The sequence below is a fragment of the Aquarana catesbeiana genome, linkage group LG12 (assembly GCF_042186555.1).
Source record: "Aquarana catesbeiana isolate 2022-GZ linkage group LG12, ASM4218655v1, whole genome shotgun sequence".
NCBI lineage: Eukaryota > Metazoa > Chordata > Amphibia > Anura > Ranidae > Aquarana > Aquarana catesbeiana.
In genome coordinates this window covers 77,050,355-77,071,037 of record NC_133335.1, presented here as the reverse complement: position 1 = coordinate 77,071,037, position 20,683 = coordinate 77,050,355, and positions in this window count along the sequence as shown.

Sequence of the window (20,683 nt, the reverse complement as noted above, 5' to 3'; positions counted from 1 at the left end):
CCCTTTGCCATTGCAGCCAGGAAGAAATGAATGGAGGGCAATCAGCACTTCATTAGCTTCAAAGGGAGAAAGGTCAGACATGTCTCGTTAAAGAGAACCTTAAAAATATTTAAATCATATAGGGAACTTTTTGTTATCGATGTGATATAAATAAGCATTTAAGTGAAAGTTTAAAAAAAGCCCTAAAATAAAGCTACATACAAGCACTATTTTTTTTTTCCTGTCCCCCACGTACGCAAACATGCAAGCTTAAACACATCTGTCGGGGAAAATTTTTTTAAAAAGTGACCTATCGCAACCTTGATATAACAATGGCAAATGCTTCCATCCAAGTGGGACTTTGCATGAAACATGTCATTGTGGATAAGGATAATATGTATAAATTAAAATATAGATTAAATTATTTTTAATTTTGATTTGATGTCATTAACCCCTGAGGGTAGTCCATGATTTTTAAAACATAATAAATAAAGTAATATAAAGTAATATATAATACGGATATAATTATAAAAGATTAACATAATAATTATAATAATAATAATAAGTTTAATAATAACAATCAATGGGCATGATAAATACAATTCTTACAAATGAATACATAAATCAATAAATCAATAAAATTACAAATCAGAAATACATAAATCACATGATAAAGGTACAGACAAGGGAAAATAATGTTATTGGAATTCATAATTAAAACAAGCTTAGCTGGGCACCCTTAGTTGAAAAGCTGACGCATTTCATGGCTTTCTGCCAATCATCAGAGGTAAGATTCATGTGTTTACTGAAAAATCAAGTAAATAAAGTACCTATCAATATATAGAACCTTCTAATAGAAAGGAAATATCAGAGACAACCGCTTACTGTAAATACTTACAGAATAGCCCGTAAGTTGTCGGGGGCACCTACATAGGAAACTGTTGCTTGCAATATTGCCGCACACACCCAAGTGAGAGCAATAATTCCAAGCCCATTATTCCTAGTTCACGTTAATCACTTGAGCTCTGGAAGATTCATGGCCAAGCTATTTTTTGCTATTGGGCACTGCCCTACTTTAACTGGTAATTGCGCGGTCGTGCAACGCTGTACCCAAAAAAAAATTGGATTTTTTTTTTTAGAGCTTTCTTTTGATGGTATTTCCTCACCACTGCAGTATAAACAAAAAAGGCAGAAAATTTTGAAAAAAAAAAAATATTTTTTTACTTTCTGTCATAAAACATATCCAATAAAATAAAAAAATAAAAAATCTAATTTCTTCATAAATTTTAGCCAAAGTATATTCTGCTGCATGTTTTTCATAAAAAAAAAAATCCCATTGGTTTGCGTAAAAGTTATAGCACCTACAAACTATGGTATATATACTGGAATTTTTTTTATACTACTAATGGTGGTGATCAGCGATTTATAATTGGACTGCGATAGTGCGGCAGTCAATCTAACACTAACTGATGCTAGAGGGAACTGATTAACTGCCACTGACATGTGATCAGTGATAATACTACATATTGTCACTGTACTAATGGCACTGGCTGGGAAGGGGTTAACATCTAGTGCAATGAAGGGGTTAAAAGTGTGTCTAACTATGTGTGTACAGTGTACTGTTTTTCACTAATGATCTCTCAGTTTCTCATCCCTGCTTTGCAAGGATGAGAAGTGACAGATCTCTGGGCTTTGATTGCACACATAAAGCATTGGCCAGGACTTGCTGACAGGCCCCTGGTGTGTGCAATCACAGAGGGAGCCGGGCGGGAGGCACACACGTGCACGCCCTAAACCCGGAAGTAAGCAGCGGTGTACGGGTATGTAGCTTTGCCTACAGCCGCCACTCCCCTGCAGTACATTGCTGGCGGGCGGGCAGGCGGGTGGCAAGTAGCTTTTAAAGCATTGACTATGCAAAATATAGGGTACAGAAGTTTGTTGTCACTTTGCAGGTGCGTGCAAATTTAAAGCTTGACATCTTGGGTATCTATTTACTTGGTGCAACCTCATCTTTTATATTATACTACAAATTGGGAAGTATATTGCATTTGTGTGCACTAAGATTAAAGTGTTTGTTAACCCATATCTATAAATCACTGCCAGCCCTTCTATTATAAGCAGGCAAAGCACACTGTACATGTCTTTTATAAAAACAAGGCTTGTAAATAACGTTTTAGAACGATCTTCAGGCCGGTCACATGACTCGCGGCCGCTGTACAGCTCCAATGTATGGCTTTTGTAGGAGGGGCCGAGATCTCCCCTTGACGTCAGCCGGGGAGATCACATGGCCAACTCAGCCCCTTCTGCAGTAGCCCTGAAAACTGTCCGAGAGTCACGTCATCGGCCTGAGGACCATGCTAAATCTGTATTTACAAGCCTCATTTTTATAAAAGATGTATACAGTGTGCTATGCCTGCCTATAATACAGGGGCTGGCAGTGAGAATTTATCATTTTTTATTTGTACTAATAGCAGCAGGGGGAGGGGGAGAGGGGTGGAGACAGAGACACAGAAGACAGAGCTGACAGGCAGGGAGGAGAGGGTGAAGGGGAGAGAGGAGAGCAGAGAGGAGAGCTGCGGATGATGAAAGGATGTACTCTGACCACAGTGGTCAGGGCTCAGCAGCTCTGATTATCGTGGTCAGCGCAGAGAGGGGGATACAGGAAGTGGCAGGATCAGCCAGGTTTTTTACAGTTTAGAGGGAGACAGATTACACAGCACAAGCACTGTGCTGTTTAATCTGCCTACCACTTCAGCCCCGGAAGGATTTACCCCCCTTAATGACCAGGCCATTTTTTTTGCGATACGGCACTGCGTCGCTTTAACTGACAATTGCGCAGTCATGCAATGCTGTACCCAAACAAAACTGATGTCCATTTTTACTCCACAAATAGAGTTTTTTTTGGTGGTATTTGATCACCTCTGTGGTTTTATTTTTTTGCGCTATAAACAAAAAAAGAGCAACAATTTTGAAAAAAAAAATCTTTTTTGACTTTCTGCTATAATACATATCCAAAAAAAAAGAGTAAAAAAAACGAATTTATTCATCAGTTTAGGCCGATATATATTCTTCTACATATTTTTGGTAAAAAAATTGCAATAAGCATATATTGATTGGTTTGTGCAAAATTTATCGCTTCTACAAACTACGGGATAGATTTAGGGACTTTTATTTATTTTGTATAATTTTTACTGGTAATGGTGGCGATCTGCAATTTTTAGCGGGACTGTGACATTGCGGCGGACAACCCCAAACGACACTTTTTGGGGACCAGTGACATTATTATATTGATCAGTGCTATAAAAAGGCACTGATCGATGTAAAAATGACACTGGCAGGGAAGGGGTTAACACTAGGGGACGATCAAGGGGTTAGCTGTGTTCCCTGGGTGTGCTCTAACTATAGGGGGGATGGGCTGCTAGGAACATGACAGAGATCACTGTTTTCGGATCACTGGGAACAGCAGATCTCTGTCATGTCATTAAGCAGAATGGGGAATGGCCTTGTTTACATAGGCAGTTCCCCGTTCTGCCTCTGTACACAGCTATCACAGGTCACCAGCGGACATCCTCCCTGCACAGACTGACGCACAGGTATGTCGGTCAAGCAGGTCGGAAAGTGGTTAAGGGATCCTGATCTCTATTTATTTATTTTTTTGGGGGGGTTAACAAACACTATATCTTGAGTGTTTTTTACTGAAGGATACGTAATTTTTTATAATAATAAAATTTGTATAAACGTTTTATTCATTGAAGTGTCTGTCCCATTTGTACCAGTAAAGTCCTACTATAAAATGTTGATTTTGGTTGTTTTTTTTACTGAAACTTTTAGCTTAATTAACACTTTCGGAAATATTGTCCGAAAAAGGAAAAATTGGAACCACTACCATTTTATTCTCCAGGGTGTCCGTTTTCAGAAAATACATAATGTTTGGGAGTTTTAACTAATCTTCAGGCCTAAAATTATTATTTTTTCAACGTGTGCAAAAAAATGCAAATGCGGCAATTAAAGTACCATATTCAGTACCATAATTGGGGATGCCTTAAAGCTGTACATGGTGTTACAGAACAGTATGATTTTCAGGGGCAGTCTCAGTGACAGCATACACTGACAGCGCATAATTGGCCATGGAATTTATTTCTTTCTTTCACAAATAGCTTGGCTTACATACAGCAGCACCCCAATTTGATTCATCACAGTTTATATGTAGTAATTAAAAAAAACAAAAGTAAAAAAAAAAAAGTGTGGGGTTTCCTTTAATAATCCAAACAGATACTATCCAGTCATGCAGCCTGGGTGGCCAGAAAAGGGAATGCAGCAAGTTTGCAGCTACCCCTTCCTGTACCATACCGGGCCCTTTAACACTGGGGGGAGGTACCTTGCACTGGGGCGGAGCTTGCAAAGTACCCTCGCCCCAGTGTTGAGGGACAAAGGCCTCTTTCCTACCTCAGCATGTCCCAAAAAGGAGGTAGGGTAAATCTGGAAGCCCCTTTTTGATAAAGGAGCAACCAGATATCTGCCCCCTCCCAGGAGAATGAGTACAAGGGTACATTGGCACCTTTACCCATAAAGTGTTAAAAGTAAACCAACACACCTTCAAAAACATCTTTAACCACCCCAATGCTGGGTACTTACATCCCCTTCCTGCCCAAGCCATTTTTCAGCTTTCAGCGCTGTCACACCTTGAATGACAATTGCACGGTCATGCTACACTGTAACCATGTGAATTTTTTTATCATTTTATTCACACAAATAGAGCTTTCTTTTGGTGGTATTTAATCACTCCTGGGTTTTTTATTATTTCCTAAAAAAAAAAAAAAGACCAAAAATTTTGAAAAACAAAAATTAAGTTTTTCTTAGTTTCTGTCAGTAAATTTTATAAATAAGTAATTTTTCTCCTTCACTGATGGGCGCTGATGAGGCAGCACTGATGGGCACTGAGGCAGCACTGATGGGCACTGATGAGGTGGCACTTATGGGCACTGATGAGGCGGCACTTATGGGCACTGATTAGGTGGCACTGATGAGGAGGCACGAATATACCGCACTTTTGGGCACTGATAGGTGGCACTGATATGCGGCACCGATGAGCACTGATAGGCGGCACTGATGGGTGGCACTGGGCACAGATAGGCAGCACTGGTGGGCACAGATAGGCAGCACTGGAGGGCACAGATAGAGGGCACGGATAGGTGGCACTGATGGGCAGCACTGATAGGCACTGATGGGCATTGATGGGTGGCATTGATGGACAGCAGTGATGAGCATTAATGGGCACCAGTGATGGGCTTTGATGGGCAGCACTAATAGCCAGCACTGACTGGCATCACTGATGGCCACTGATTGCTGGCACTTGTGGGCACAGATTGGTGCCAATTGTGGGCACTAATTGCTGGCAGTGGCATTGCTGGCTTTTAATTGTAATCCCTAGATGTCCTTTGCGAGGAGATGCCGCTGATCAGCTCTTCTCTCCTCACACTCTGTTGGTGTGAGGCGAGAAGCGCCGATTAGGGGCATCTCCATGACCAGCTCTTCACACAGATCTGTGTCGCACCGTGTCCTTGCAACACGGCGCGGCTGCGATCATCGCGCTGCACGCCCCCGGGGGGGGTGAGAGTGGTCGTTGTGGAGGGCCGTCATGTGACGTCCACCCAGAACAAGAGCCGCGCCGCACAGACGTCATTTGACGGCCGGCGGGTGGGAAGAGGTTAAAGTGTTACTAAACCCAGGACCCTGTATTCACTATATCTGGTCTCCTACAGTACACAGAACATGGAAATGCAATTATTTTAGTAAACATAACCTGCTAAATACCTTTTCTCTTCAGCCGTCTTGTGACTTCTATCAGTGTCTGGTTAAAGCTTGTAGCAGGAGGTTTCCTTCTACTCTGACTGTCCCATGAAGCTGCAGGACCCCCGACCCTCTGTCTGGACAGTGCTGATTGGCCCTGTGCTGATCACATGCACTCTCCCAAGAAAAAACAAAAAAGAACGCTCTAGCAAAACACACCAAACTGAGCATGTGCAGAGTGTCCCATTTGCTCTGTAAGAGCTGTTTCTGGCCAGCTCAGTAGATTGCTTTAAAAAAAAGGCCTAGATTATTTCCCAAATGTATATAATATAACTGGGTACTGACATTTATAGGTAAAGTTTATCCAGGGAAAATCCGATTGCCTCTCGGGGTATCAGGAAGGAATTTTTTCCCCAGCTGTAGCAAATTGGATCATGCTTTGCTGGGGTTTTTCACCTTCCTCTGAACTCTGGGTATAGGATTGTGTATATGGCATTGTATGATTTTTTTTTTGTTTTATTAGTTGAACTGGATGGACTTTTTCAACCTGACTAACTATGTAACTATGAGATGGATTGGGGACTGTGGAAAAAGGGGAGGATCAGAGGAGACAGAATAAAACAGCCTTTTTACACAATGCTCCAAATTAACCCCTTAGGTTCCACAGTGAGTTTAACAAGCATGCTTTACAGCATATACAGATTGATTTTACTGTTGTGAGTTAAGTAACACTTTAAGGCTAGGTTCACACCTATGCAGGCTGGGGTTGATGTGTTTTTTCCGGTGCATTTTACGGCACGGTTTGCATTTTTCACAGGGGTTTTTAATGTGTTTTCGGGATGTGTTAATGTTATGAGGAGGAGGTATCTGCAGGAAAACCCACCAAAACTGCATGTACAAGTGTTTTTCATGCATTTTTTGATGCAACTCAACTGAAGTCTATGGAGCCAAAAACACACTGTGCATAGATTTGAATGTGAGCCATAGGAACCAATGGTAAATTGACTGTAGTGCATTTCTGCAAATCTGCAAACACATATGAAAAAGCATAGGTGTGAACCAGGCCTAAAGGCTGGTTCACACCGTGTGTAGTAACCTGCATTTTCCTGCACCAGATCAATGCAGGTCATTGCAAGGGTACATAGAAAACAATGGTTTTCTGTGTGCCCGGTTCACACCACAATGTTTTGTATACACTGATCACATACCTCCCAACATTTTGAGATGGGAAGAAGGCAAGTTATGACCCACCGCATGCAGATCTATACTCCCGCTGCTAAATGACAGATTCCCAGCAACATTCATGTAAATAGACAGCCAGGAATCCTGGAGTGATGTCACTGAATAAAGGTATTACCCCACTAGATGCCATGATTGACATGCCATGATTTAATTCAGGGACATTTACAAGCTTTATTTTAAAAGCAGGCAAGTATGCTTTTGTGTTATATTTAATTAACCCCTTAGAGCTGGCAGCTCCGAGCCCTTTAAGGGGTTTAGGATGGCGGGAGGCAAGGGTTTATGATCATGTGACCGCCATGATTGGCTGTCACAGCGGTCACATGATCAGAAAGCTTTCCGTTAGCCGCCGGTAACTGTGTTGGGAGCGTGCAGGGCGCGCGCTCTTGGCACAGCTGTTTTTGCAATATCGCATGCATATATGCGGCCGCTCAATGCAAAGGCTCATGCCGAGAAGCCACATATTTGTGCGCAGTCAGCTCTAAGAGGTTAAAGGATTTTTTCATGGTGTGTATGTGTATATATATATTTACCTTAACCCTTCCGCTGCCTGAGCCATTTTTGCATTTTTTTTTTGCACATATGGTAAAATGAAAATTTTAGGCATAAAGATTAGTTAAAAGAAGAAAGGAGGTTTGAAGGCTAAGTTCACCTTTTTGAACATGTTACATGGTCCACCCATATTTAGGCCAGAGCATGTAACATGTTCCAGCTCCTGCCACCAGTTCCCTCTTCCCTACAGTGTGTGACAGCATGCAGGGGATCTTCTCCCCGCACCCACTGTCACAATTTTAAAAAAAGCGCTGCAGTGCTGGGCTCCGCCTGTGAATGAATGAACTACAACTACCATCAGCAACAGCGGCTGAAGGCTTCTAGTCTGTAATGGACCTCAGGGCAGTGATGCATGCTCTCATAATTCATTCATAAGCCCTGCAGCTTATAAACAGTCAGCCTGTATAAAGGTAGGGGAAGAAAGCTCCAGGGCTTGTCTGCAGAAGCCTAACATTGCACCTCTGATCCACTGCTCACAGGTGAATTGCTTTCCGGGCTCCTGCAGAAACAAATAATAAATGCACTTTTTTCCTGCAAAAATATGTGCATTTATTATTTTTTCTTGAAAGGTGAACTTATTAGTAAAAATGTGAAACTCCCTCTCCCAGGAAGTGGTTTCGACAATACATGTCCTTAGTCTGCTTGTCTTCAGCAAACTGTTTGCAGGCTTTCTTGTGCATCATCTTTAGAAGAGGCTTCCTTTTGGGAAAACAGCCATGCAGACCAATTTGATGCAGCGTGCGGCGCATGGTCTGATCACTGACTAGCTGACCCCCCCACCCCTTCAACCTCTGCAGCAATGCTGGCAGCATTCATACGTCTATTTCCCAAAGACAACCTCTGGATATGACGCTGAACATGTGCACTCAACTTCTTTGGTCGACCATGGCAAGGTCTGTTCTGATTGGAACCTGTCCTGTTAAACCACTGTATGGACTTGGCCACCGTGCTGCAGCTCAGTTTCAGGGTCTTGGCAAGCTTCTTATAGCCTAGTGTCAGAAACCATGAAATCAGACCAAGACAGAAGTACAGTTAAATCACACTTGTTTAATAATAAAAAGTAAAAAGAACAAACGCAGTCATAACATAGTCAAAGTTCAGTAACCGGAACGGATAGCCAGCCAAGCCAGAAGTCAGGGATCAATGTAGTGGAACAGCAAGCAGGATCCGGAGCCAGAAGGGATGTCAGCAAAGCCAGTCTTTAAACAGGAACGCAGGAGATGTTTCTTGTGATGTTGACCAAGGCGAAGGCAGAGCTCCTCTGGACTGGATGGCTTAAAGCGGAGTTCCACACAAAAATGGAACTTCCGCTTTTCGGAACCCTCCCCCCCTCCGGTGTCACATTTGGCACCTTTCAGGGGGGAGGGGGGTGCAGATACCTGTCTAAGACAGGTATCTGCACCCACTTCCGGCATAGACTCCCATGGGAGTCTATGCCTCTTCCTGTCCCTCTGCGCTGTCTCCTGGGAAACACACAGCTCCCAGGAGATAGCGGGGACCAGTTACGATGCGCAGCGCGACTCGCGCATGCACAGTAGGGAACTGGAAAGTGAAGCCGCAACACTTCACTTCCTGATTCCCCCACCTAGGATGGCGGCGGCAGCTGCCGAGAACCGAGCGGGTTCTCGGCATCGCCTGCCAACATCGCTGGACTCTGGGACAGGTAAGTGGCCATTTATTAAAAGTCAGCAGCTGCAGTATTTGTAGCTGCTGGCTTTTAATATTTTCTTTTTTTGGCGGTTTAGGTGGAGCCCCGCTTTAAGTAGGCAGGACTGATGAGCAGGATCATCAACAACAGCTGAGTAACTGTGGAGAGAGATGGGAGCTGGCAATTAGCCGACAGCTGAGCGGCCAGCTCAGAGAAGGAAGGGCTGAGCCCAGCCCTGACACCTAGGCCATCTTTATGTAGAACAACAATTCTTTTTTCAGATCCTCAGAGAGTTCTTTGCCATGAGGTGCCATGTTGAAATTCCAGTGACCAGTATGAGAGAGTGAGAGTGATAACACCAAATTTAACACACCTGCTCCCCATTCGAACCTGAGACCTTGTAACATTAACGAGTCACATGACACCGGGGAGGGAAAATGGCTAATTGGGCCCAATTTGGACATTTTCACTTAGCAAGGTGTCATTTCTTCAGTGTTGTCATATGAAAAGATATAATAAAATATTTACAAAAATTAAAGGGGTGTACTCACTTTTGTACGATACTGTACATAATTATACATTCCAGTGTGATACTATCAGCTGATAGAAGAGGGCAGCGAATCCCTACAAGGCTCAAATGGGCCTTATTTAGGAGCATATAAATATAGATTAGGTGCTCTAATTTGTAGCAAGCAATTAGAATCCAGACTTCATAAAACTAAGCATGCTGCCGCTTTGACCATTTTGTAACTTTCCAGTTTTGCATTATGGTGCGTTAATTACTAAAGTTTAAAAAATCCTTAAACAAAAAATTATGAAAGTGATACAAAAACAAACCAGAGAGGCACATGGAAACTGCACGTTCATTATGAAAAATAGAAGAGAAGTGACTAATACATGATAGCAATGCAGTAAATTGTGTCATCAGAATTTTTGTTTCTTTTCTTATTTTATGGAGATTTTGCTAAGTCCTTGGAGGTAATATGATGAATAGCACTGTGTGAACCTTTTCTGGTGTATACTGCATTTCATACATGTGTGTAATGTGGGTAAAAACTGGGTCATGCCTAAAAGCTGAGGTGTAAGTGTCATACCGCAACATTTACTATGAGTCCAGGAGAACGCGGGTCGCAAAAAGCTGCTTTGTACAGAGCTAAGCAGTGCTATGCATGTCATCGCTGGGAAAGTGAAAACAAGATGTTAGGAGCACGTCCAGTTATACTAAAAAGCAAACATTTTCTGGAAAGTTTATGATAGGCGTGCACTTCACGGTAAATACGCTCTGTTTTAATCACCTAAAATAGGTGTGGACAAAAATTATACAAATATAGAGAGAGATATATATCTATATCTCTCTCTATATATAGAGAGATATATAGTATCTCACAAAAGTGAGTACACCCCTCACATTTTTGTAAATATTTTATTCTATCTTTTAATGCGACAACACTGAAGAAATGACACTTTGCTACAATGTAAAGTAGTGAGTGTACAGCTTGTATAACAGTGTAAATTTGCTGTCCCCTCAAAATAACTCAACACACAGCCATTAATGTCTAAACCGCTGGCAACAAAAGTGAGTACACCCCTAAGTGAAAATGCCCAACTATCCATTTTCCCTCCCTGGTGTCATGTGACTCATTAGTGTTACAAGGTCTCAGGTGTGAATGGGGGGCAGGTGTGTTAAATTTGGTGTTATCGCTCTCACTCTCTCAGACTGGTCACTGGAAGTTCAACATCGCACCTCATGGCAAAGAACTCTCTGAGGATCTGAAAAAAAAAATTGTTGCTCTACATAAAGATGGCCTAGGCTATAAGAAGACTATTCTTTATCATGAGGTGCCATGTTGAACTTCCAGTGACCAGTATGAGAGAATGAGAGCGAAAACATCAAATTTAACACACCTGCTCCTCATTCACACTGACCACAATGCATTGCAGTACTGAACAGTGCATTGCAAGCCCTGATTGGCTGAAGCAGTGAAAGCACTGTCAGAGTAATGATTGGACACTGTCATCATGACTTTATTCAATCATGGCTCATTTACGCCCCACAGTATAAAAGTATTCTTTCAATGGCAGCCATTTTCAGTGTGATTTCGGCATGGAACAGGGCTCTGTTCAGTGCTATTAGTTAGTTAGTGTGCTATACTGTGCTATTTTGCTTCAATTGTTAGTGAAGAATATTAGTTTAGTGTCAGTCTAGGGATAGTGTGAGTGTAGTGAGGAGGACCATCATTCAGCTTTGCATAGTGTGCAGCTAGAGTAGGGACAGCTCAGATAGTTTCACTGTAGTGTAATGAGACCGTGTCATATATACATACGTTAGTGTAGAGTAGGAACAGCTCATATAGTTTCAGTGTAGTGTAGTGGACCGTGTCATATATACATACATTAGTGTAGAGTAGGAACAGCTCATATAGTTTCAGTGTAGTGTAGTGAGACCGTGTCAGTAATCTTTACATTAGTGTATAGCTAGAGTAGGGACAGTTCAGATAGCGTCAGTGTAGAGACGGTTGAACGCGTCTACTGTATTTGTTTGCGTACTGCCAGTTTAACGCCATTTACTTTTGTGTGCGTTACTGCCGGTTTAACGCCATTTACTTCTGTGTGCATTACTGCCAGTTTAACGCCATATAGTTTTGCGTACGTTACTGCCAGTTTAACGTCATATTGTTCTGTGTGCGTTACTGCCAATTTAACACCATATAGTTCTGTGTGCGTTACTGCCAGTTTAACGCCATATAGTTCTGTGTGCGTTACTGCCAGTTTAACGCCATATATTTCTGTGTGTGTTATTACCAGTTTAACGCCATATAGTTTTGCGTCCGTTACTGCCAATTTAACACCATATAGTTCTGTGTGCATTACTGCCAGTTTAACGTCATATAGTTTTGCGTGCGTTACTGCCAGTTTAACGCCATATAGTTCTGTGTGCGTTACTGCCAGTTTAACACCATATCGTTTTGCATGCATTACTGCTAGTTTAACGCCATATAGTTTTGGGTGAGTTACTGCCAGTTTAACGCCATATAATTCTGTGTGCGTTACTGCCAGTTTAACACCATATAGTTCTGTGTGCGTTACTGCCAGTTTAACGCGACATCGTTTTGCGTGCATTTCTGCCAGTTTAAAGCCATATAGTTCTGTGCGTCACTGTACATTTGGTGCATTATATTTCAGTATGTTATAGTGTATCTGTGGAGTGTGTCTGTGTAGTGTGAGTACTCAAATTAAAGTGCACCAAACACATCTTTACATTGATTAAAGTGCATCTACGTACAGATTTCAACTTTTTCTTTACATTTCCTTATAAGCACCGCCTCCTCCCTGCCAATAATGTCTGGGAGGACACCAAAGAGAGGTAGACACTCCCTTGGCACTGTAAGGAGGCCAGCAACAAATATGTCCACAGGCAAAGGTGGACGTGGTGGTCACTCCTCAGGCAGGGCATAATTTCCTCTGTTTGCCCATGCTATCCAGCCACAGCATGCAGAGGAGGTCATGGACTGGCTTACTAAACCTTCCTTATCCTCCTCATCCTCTGTCACGCAAGCAGAGACAAGTGTTCAGTTCCCTGCAGTTGCCAGAGTGGATAAACCTGCCTCCTTGTCCACATCTATTCCTGCCATAGCCCTAACATCAGCCATTGAGGAGTCAGCTGAGTTATTTGACCACAGCGTCAGCCACTTGCTTTAGGTATAGGTTTAGGTTTTTGCTTTTGGTATAGGTTTTAGTATAGGTTTCATGGGCACAATTAACACCCTAATGCCCCGTACACACGGTCGGATTTTCCGATGGAAAATGTCCGATTGGAGCGTGTTGTCGGAAATTCCGACCGTGTGTGGGCTCCATCGGACATTTTCCATCAGATTTTCCGACACACAAAGTTGGAGAGCAGGAGATAAAATTTTCCGACAACAAAATCCGTTGTCGGAAATTCCGATCGTGTGTACACAAATCCGAAGGACAAAGTGCCACGCATGCTCAGAATAAATAAAGAGATGAAAGCTATTGGCCATTGCCCCGTTTATAGTCCCGACGTACGTGTTTTACGTCACCGCGTTTAGAACGATCGGATTTTCCGACAACTTTGTGTGACCGTGTGTATGCAAGACAAGTTTGAGCCAACATCCGTCTGAAAAAATCCTAGGATTTTGTTGTCGGAATGTCCGAACAAAGTCCGACCGTGTGTACGGGGCATAAGACCAATTTTTCAGCACCTATTTGAAAGGTGCATATCATAGCACTTTTTTACAGCAAGGCCAATTCTTGCTTTCATCAAGAGTACCTCTATAGGGTTACGATGGGAAGGCACCCCCAACACCCAAAGACCAATTTTTACGCACCCGTTACTTCTATCCAAAGTCAAAGTGACAGTAGAATGTATCCAAAAAATCTCTAATCTTGTTCCCAGGACACTACATTGTGGCCTCATCATACACACTGGCTCCCCAGCTGTTGCTGAGCAAAATAAAGTTTTCTAAATGCAATTATTGCTTATTATTGGCTTTCTAAATGCAATTATTGCTGCAGAAGATTCTAGACATGGTACAGATCTGCCACTTTACAGGTATACTAAGGGGACCCCCCAGGCACTATATTGGAAGGAATTTTTAATTTTTATGCTTTCACTTTAAAAATAAAGAAATCATTGCTCATTTAAAAATGACGTTTTTAACATTTTTTTTTTATTGATACATGTGCCCCAGGGCAGGACCTGGACCCCTATAACCATTGTATGCCCAATTACTTGCATATAGGCCCTCAAAATGGGCACTTTCAATTTTTGCCGTTCAGGTCCCATTGACTTTAATGGGGTTCATTTTTAGGGTCCGGAGTGTCCGGAGTACGCAGTGTTCCGAAGTTCTGGTGCAAACCGAACAGGGGTCTGTTTGGCCCATCCCTAATATCTGAATATATATACAGTATCTCACAAAAGTGAGTACACCCCTCACATTTTTGTAAATATTTTATTATATCTTTTCATGTGACGACACGGAAGAAATGACACTTTGATACAATGTAAAGTAGTGAGTGTACAGCTTGTATAACAGTGTAAATTAGCTGCCCCCTCAAAATAACTGAACACACAGGCATTAATTTCTAAACCGCTGGCAACAAAAGTGAGTACACCCCTAAGTGAAAATTTTCAAATTGGGCCCAATTAGCCATTTTACAAGGTCTCAGGTGTAAATGGGGAGCAGGAATGTTAAATTTGGTGTTATCACTCTCACTCTTTCATACTGGTCACTGGAAGTTCAACATGGGTTGTGGCCACTCATTGAAATTAGAAGAAAAGAGGTTTAACCTTAAACTATGTAGAGGGTTCTTTACTGTGAGAGCGGCAAAGATGTGGAATTCCCTTCCACAGACAGTGGTCTCAGCGGGGGGCATTAATAGTTTCAAAAAACTATTAGATAAGCACCTGAATGACCGCAACATACAGAGATATACAATGTAATACTGACATATAATCACACACATAGGTTGGACTTGTAACATGGCACCTCATGGCGAAGAACTTACTAAGATCTGAAAAAAAAGAATTGTTGCTCTACATAAAGATGGCCTAGGCTATAAAAAGATTGCCAAGACCCCGAAACTGAGCTGCAGCACGGTGGCCAAGACCATACTGTGGTTTAACAGGACAGGTTCCACTCAGAACAGGCCTCACCATGGTCGACCAAAGAAGTTGAGTGCACATGGTCAGCGTCATATCCAGAGGTTGTCTTTGGGAAATAGACGTATGAGTGCTGCCAGCATTGCTCAGCCGGGTCAGCCAGGTCAGCCCATCAGTGCACAGACCATATGCTGCACACTGCATCAAATTGGTTTGCATGTCTGTCATCCCAGAAGAAAGCCTCTTCTAAAGATGATGCACAAGCCCGCAAACAGTTTGCTCAAGACAAGCAGACTAAGGACATGGATTACTGGAACCATGTCCTGTGGTCTGATGAGACCAAGATAAACTTATTTGGTTCAGATGGTGTCAAGCGTGAGTGGCGGCAACCAGATGAGGAGTACAAAGACAAGTGTGTCTTGCCTACAGTTAAGCATGGTGGTTAACTGTAAGTGTCATATTCTGGGGCTGCATGAGTGCTGCCGGCACTGGGGAGCTACAGTTCATTGAGGGAACCATGAATGCCAACATGTACTGTGACATACTGAAGCAGAGCATGATCCCCTCCCTTCGGAGACAGGGCCGCAGGGCAGTATTCCAACATGATAACGACCCCAAACACCTCCAAGACCACCACTGACTTGCTAAAGAAGCTGAGGGTAAAGGTGATGGACTGGCCAAGCATGTCTCCAGACCTAAACCCTATTGAGGATCTGTGGGGCATCCTCAAATGGAAGGTGGAGGAGCGCAAGTTCTCTAACATCCACCAGCTCTGTGATGTCATCAGGGAGGAGTGGAAGAGGACTCCAGTGGCAACCTGTGAAGCTCTGGTGAACTCCATGCCCAAGAGGGTTAAGGCAGTGCTAGAAAATAATGGTGGCCACACAAAATATTGACACTTTGAGCCTAATTTAGACATCTCTCTCTCTCTCTCTGTCTCTGTATATATATATATATATATATATATATATATATATATATATATATATATATATTACATAAAGTGTACCACAAAAAAACTGTATATTTTCCTTGTCAAAAGAAGTTTATTGAGTATACAATGTTATAAAGATACATAAAGTAAGTTTACAAGGATCTATAAAGTAAGCTCATTGTTTTACAGTAGGGTTTATATAGGTAAATATCATGAAATTTCAAATATTAAACATTGGGTTCACGTAAACCTAAATTAAAGATATATATCATTTCCTTAGTTACTTTTGTAGGTATTTAAATGATTTATACCTACTATACATATTGTTTACAAGTAGAGTGTATATAGGTCAAATAAATTCTGATAATGAGCTTTAATCGTAAGGTGGAGAAAAGGAAAGAGAAAGAAGAAAAAGGGTTGAAAGGTAGAGGTATGGTCCACAAGGTTGTCCCGCTCGTCAGTTTATTATTCTTTTTAGTTCTCTTTGAAGCCTTAGAATGGGTGTCTCTGTAAGTCATTTAATCTGTTACCATGGCAACAGGACAGAGTCATTGAAGTTTGACAGGAACTGTTGTTTTATCCAAGGATGCCAAAGTTTTTTAAATTTTGGAATTTGATTTTGATCGATGGCTACCATCTTAGCATGGGACATTGTATTATTCATTCTGTGAATTGTTTCTGCTAGTACCAATGTAGGAGATTTCCATGCCTTGGCCACTGTTTGTTTTGCAGCCGTTATTAGTTGGATCATAAGTTTGAATTGAGAGAGTGTTAACCATTCCGGTTTTAGATTAAGTAAAGTTAAATATGGATCTGGTTGTATTATTTTTTTAAATATTTTAGATGCAATCACGAAGACTTCCTTCCAGAAGGTTTGGATTACTGGGCACGTCCACCATATGTGTAAATATGTGCCTATTTCTGGGCATCCTCGAAAACAAAGAGCTGAGGTATTAGGTGAATATTTTGCCACTCTAGCGGGTACAAGGTACCAGCGAGTTAGGACTTTATAATTTGTCTCCAGTGCTAAGATGTTGGGTGAAGATGACTTAGATGTGAGCCATATGTTAGACCAGTCCGTGTCTTCTAAAGTTCGTCCCAGGTCCTCCTCCCACCTCTGAATGTAAGAGGGTCTATTAAGATTTGCTACTCCATATAATTGATTATAAAGTGATGAAATTGTACCTTTAGCAAATGGATCTTTTGTACAGATTGATTCAAAAATGGATAATTGGGATAATGGTGTATCCCCCTTTAGGAATGGTGTATAGAAATTTTTGATTTGGAGATATCTAAATATCTCAGAGTTTGGTAGATCATATTTTTCTCTAAGCGATGGGAATGAAAGGAATGATTTAGATGCTATGAAGTCATTTAGTGTCTGAATGCCTGATGTTGTCCAAGCTTTAAAAGAATTTGGGTAGATCCATGCCGGATAAAAGGCCGGATTTCTGATAAAAGAAAGGAGAGGATTGTGTGGAGATTGTAACTGATATTTGGTTTTTAGTTTATCCCAGAGAGATAAGAAGTGTTTAGTTATGGGATTATGAATTTTAAAGCGGTCTTTAGGATCAAGCCATAATAAATTTGATATTAATAGAGGGTCATTTTCTGAAGCCTCTATAAATACCCATAATGGGATTTCCTGTTTTGCATGGTATTTGGACAGACTGGCCAAATGTGCTGCTCTGTAGTAGTTAGTAAAATTAGGGTATCCCAGGCCTCCTTTATTTTTGGGAAGATGTAGTGTGTGTATAGGTATACGTGGTTTAGAAGAGCCCCATATAAACGAAGTTGCTCTTTTTTGTACTATTCTCAAAAAATAGGAAGGAATTGGAATAGGGAGGACTCTGAATAGATAAAGCAATTTGGGTAGAATAGTCATTTTGATTGCATTAATCTTCCCTATCCAGGATAAAGGAAGTTGCGACCATTGTTTTATTAGATTTGTGATCTGTCTTAATACAGGAGGATAATTGGTTGAGAATAAGTCAGAATGAGATGCTGTTAAATGAATTCCAAGATATGGGATTGATTTTTCTGCCCATGTGAATGGGAGTGCAGCCCTAGCCGGGATCAATTCCATGTTTGTGAGTGAAATATTAAGCACTAGGCATTTCTTAGGATTAATCATAAGGCCGGATAGGGCTGCAAATCCATCAAGAGCTGGTATTAAGTTAGGACCAGAGACCTGTGGTGATGATAGAAAAAGTAATATATCGTCTGCAAATATACATAATTTGTGTGTAATACCTCCTACTTCAATGCCAGTTATAGTTTGGTTTGTTCTGATGTATTGGGCCATGGGTTCGAGTATAAGGGCAAATAATAAGGGAGATAATGGGCAACCCTGTCGGGTACCTCTTTCGATATTAAAGGCTTCAGATTTGTATCCAGCATATTTTATATAGGCTTTGGGTTTATTATATAATGCTTTGATCCATGTTAAAAAGTGGGGTCCAAAACCCCATTTTTGTAATGAATATTGCATATATTGCCAGGATACTGTGTCAAATGCCCTCTTAATATCGAGAGATAGAAAACATAAAGGAATTTTCCGTTTTTTAGCAATATGTGCCAATAACACTGCCCTGCGTATATTATTGCCTGCCTGTCTATTTGGCATGAAGCCTACTTGATCTCTATGTATTAATTTTCCTATAATGCTATTGAGGCGTTTTGCTATTATTTTTGCTAATAATTTAATATCGAGGTTTAACAGAGAGATAGGCCGATAATTCACACAGGAAGTATCATCAGAAAGGGGTTTTGGGATCATACAAACAATTGCAATTAGTGTTTCTTGCCGAAAAGAATGTCCATCTAGAAGTTTGTTAAAAGTTTCAGTGAGAATGGGAGAGAGTATTTCTGAGAATGTTTTATAGTATAAAGCCGAGTAGCCGTCTGGGCCTGGTCTTTTGTTAAGTTTTAGGTCTTTTATGGCGTTAGCAACTTCATCTATAGTTATAGGCTCATCCAAACTGCTTTTTTGATTCTGAGATAACTCAGGTAAGGTTATTTTTGAGAAGAAGGATTCAGCCTCTGTAGGATTAAATTCATTGTTTGTCTTGTATAAAGTTGCGAGATGTGAGTGAAATTTATGGACTATTTTAACTGGATTACAAGTGTAAACATTTTTTGATAATTTCAAACGTATTGGTTTGAAAGATTTGTTAGTTGAATTTAATGCCCGAGCCAAATATGTACCTGGTTTGTTTGTATTCATGTAGAAATTGTGTTTGGAGCGTTTGAGGGATTTATCAACTGACTCAGTGAGAAATAGATCGTATTCCAATCTAGATTTTTCCAGATGAGATTTTGTACTCTGAGATGGATTATCTTGAAATGATATGTAGGCTGCATTAAAATTGAGTTCTAGTTTTTATGCTAGATTTTTGCGTTCCTGTTTAAATAGTGCCATTTGTCTTTGTATTGTACCACGCAAGACAGGCTTATGAGCTTCCCACAGTGTTATTGGGGAGATGTCTGTTGTATTATTAATTGATATGTATTCCTTTAAAGCTTGTTCAATGGCCATCTGATGTAGTGGGTGTTTGAGCATTATGTCCGGTAAGTACCACGTTGGGTCATGCGCTTTTGGTATGGCTGGGGCTATAGTAGTGTATACTGCATTATGGTCAGACCACGGAATCGGAATTATATCTGATGCAATAATTTCTGGTATCATTCCTATTGTTAGAAAAATATGATCTATTCTGGTGAAGGTTTGATGAGGAAAAACTGTATATTTTCAGGCATCGGCCAAAGATTTCCCCTGCAATATTAAATTCTATAAGCAACTGAAATAAGTAAAACTGTCAGATAGAAAGCAGTGGTGAGGTGGCAAGAGTTAAAATGATATTAAAGCTTTGTTTTTTTTTTGTTTTTTTTTAAGGGCCAGTTAACACCACATGCAGCCCAGTGCATTTTTTCTGCATCAAAAACACATGGAAATTAGGTTATATGATTTCCAATGCATAGTTCACACCAGTGTGGACAGTCCTAGTACATTACAGTTCCAGAAAAAAAAAAGTAGAACATGTTGCATTTTTTCTGCACCGGAATGTGGAAAAACACACCGATATGCACTAGAACACATCAAAAATGCACCAGACCTCAGTACAGGGAAAAAGAAGAAAAAAAACATCTGGAATGCATCCGGAAACGCATCAAAATGCACCAGAGCGCGGCAAAAATGTGTTAAAACCATGCATGCCGAAATTCACCCGGAACGGATTTGGAGTGTGTTTTTGTGGTGTGAACCACTCTGACCACTTGCCTACTGGGCACTTTGACCCCCCTCCTGCCCAGGCTGTTGCACTTTGAATGACAATTGCGCAGTCATGCAACACTGTAGCCATGAGACATTTTTATCCTTTTTTTTCACACAAATATAGCTTTTTTTTTATGGTATTTAACCACCACTGGGTTTTTTATTTTTGCTAAACAAATTAAAAAAAAAAAGTTTTTTCATAGTTTGTTATTAAATTTTGCAAACAGGTAATTTTTCTCCTTCACTGATGAGGCTGCACTGATGGGCACTGATAGGCTGCACTGATGAGGAGGTACTGATGGGCACTGATAAGCAGCACTGATGGGCACTGATAGGTGACACTGGTGGGCACTGATTGGAAGCACTGATGAGCACTAATTGGTAGCACTGATGAGCACCGATTGGCAGCACTGGTGGGCACCGATTGGCAGCACTGGTGGGCACTGTTGGGTCTGCACTACTAATCAGGACACTGATAATCAGTGCCCTGATTAACAGTGTAGATGTCCCTTCATCACAAGCTGGTTATCGGCTCTCCCCTCGGCTTGTATTTACATCATGATCAGCTGTCATTGGACATGTGGTTGGACATGTGGTAAAGGGCCGCTGCAATTGACCTCGATTTACCCCGATGTGTAATCAGTT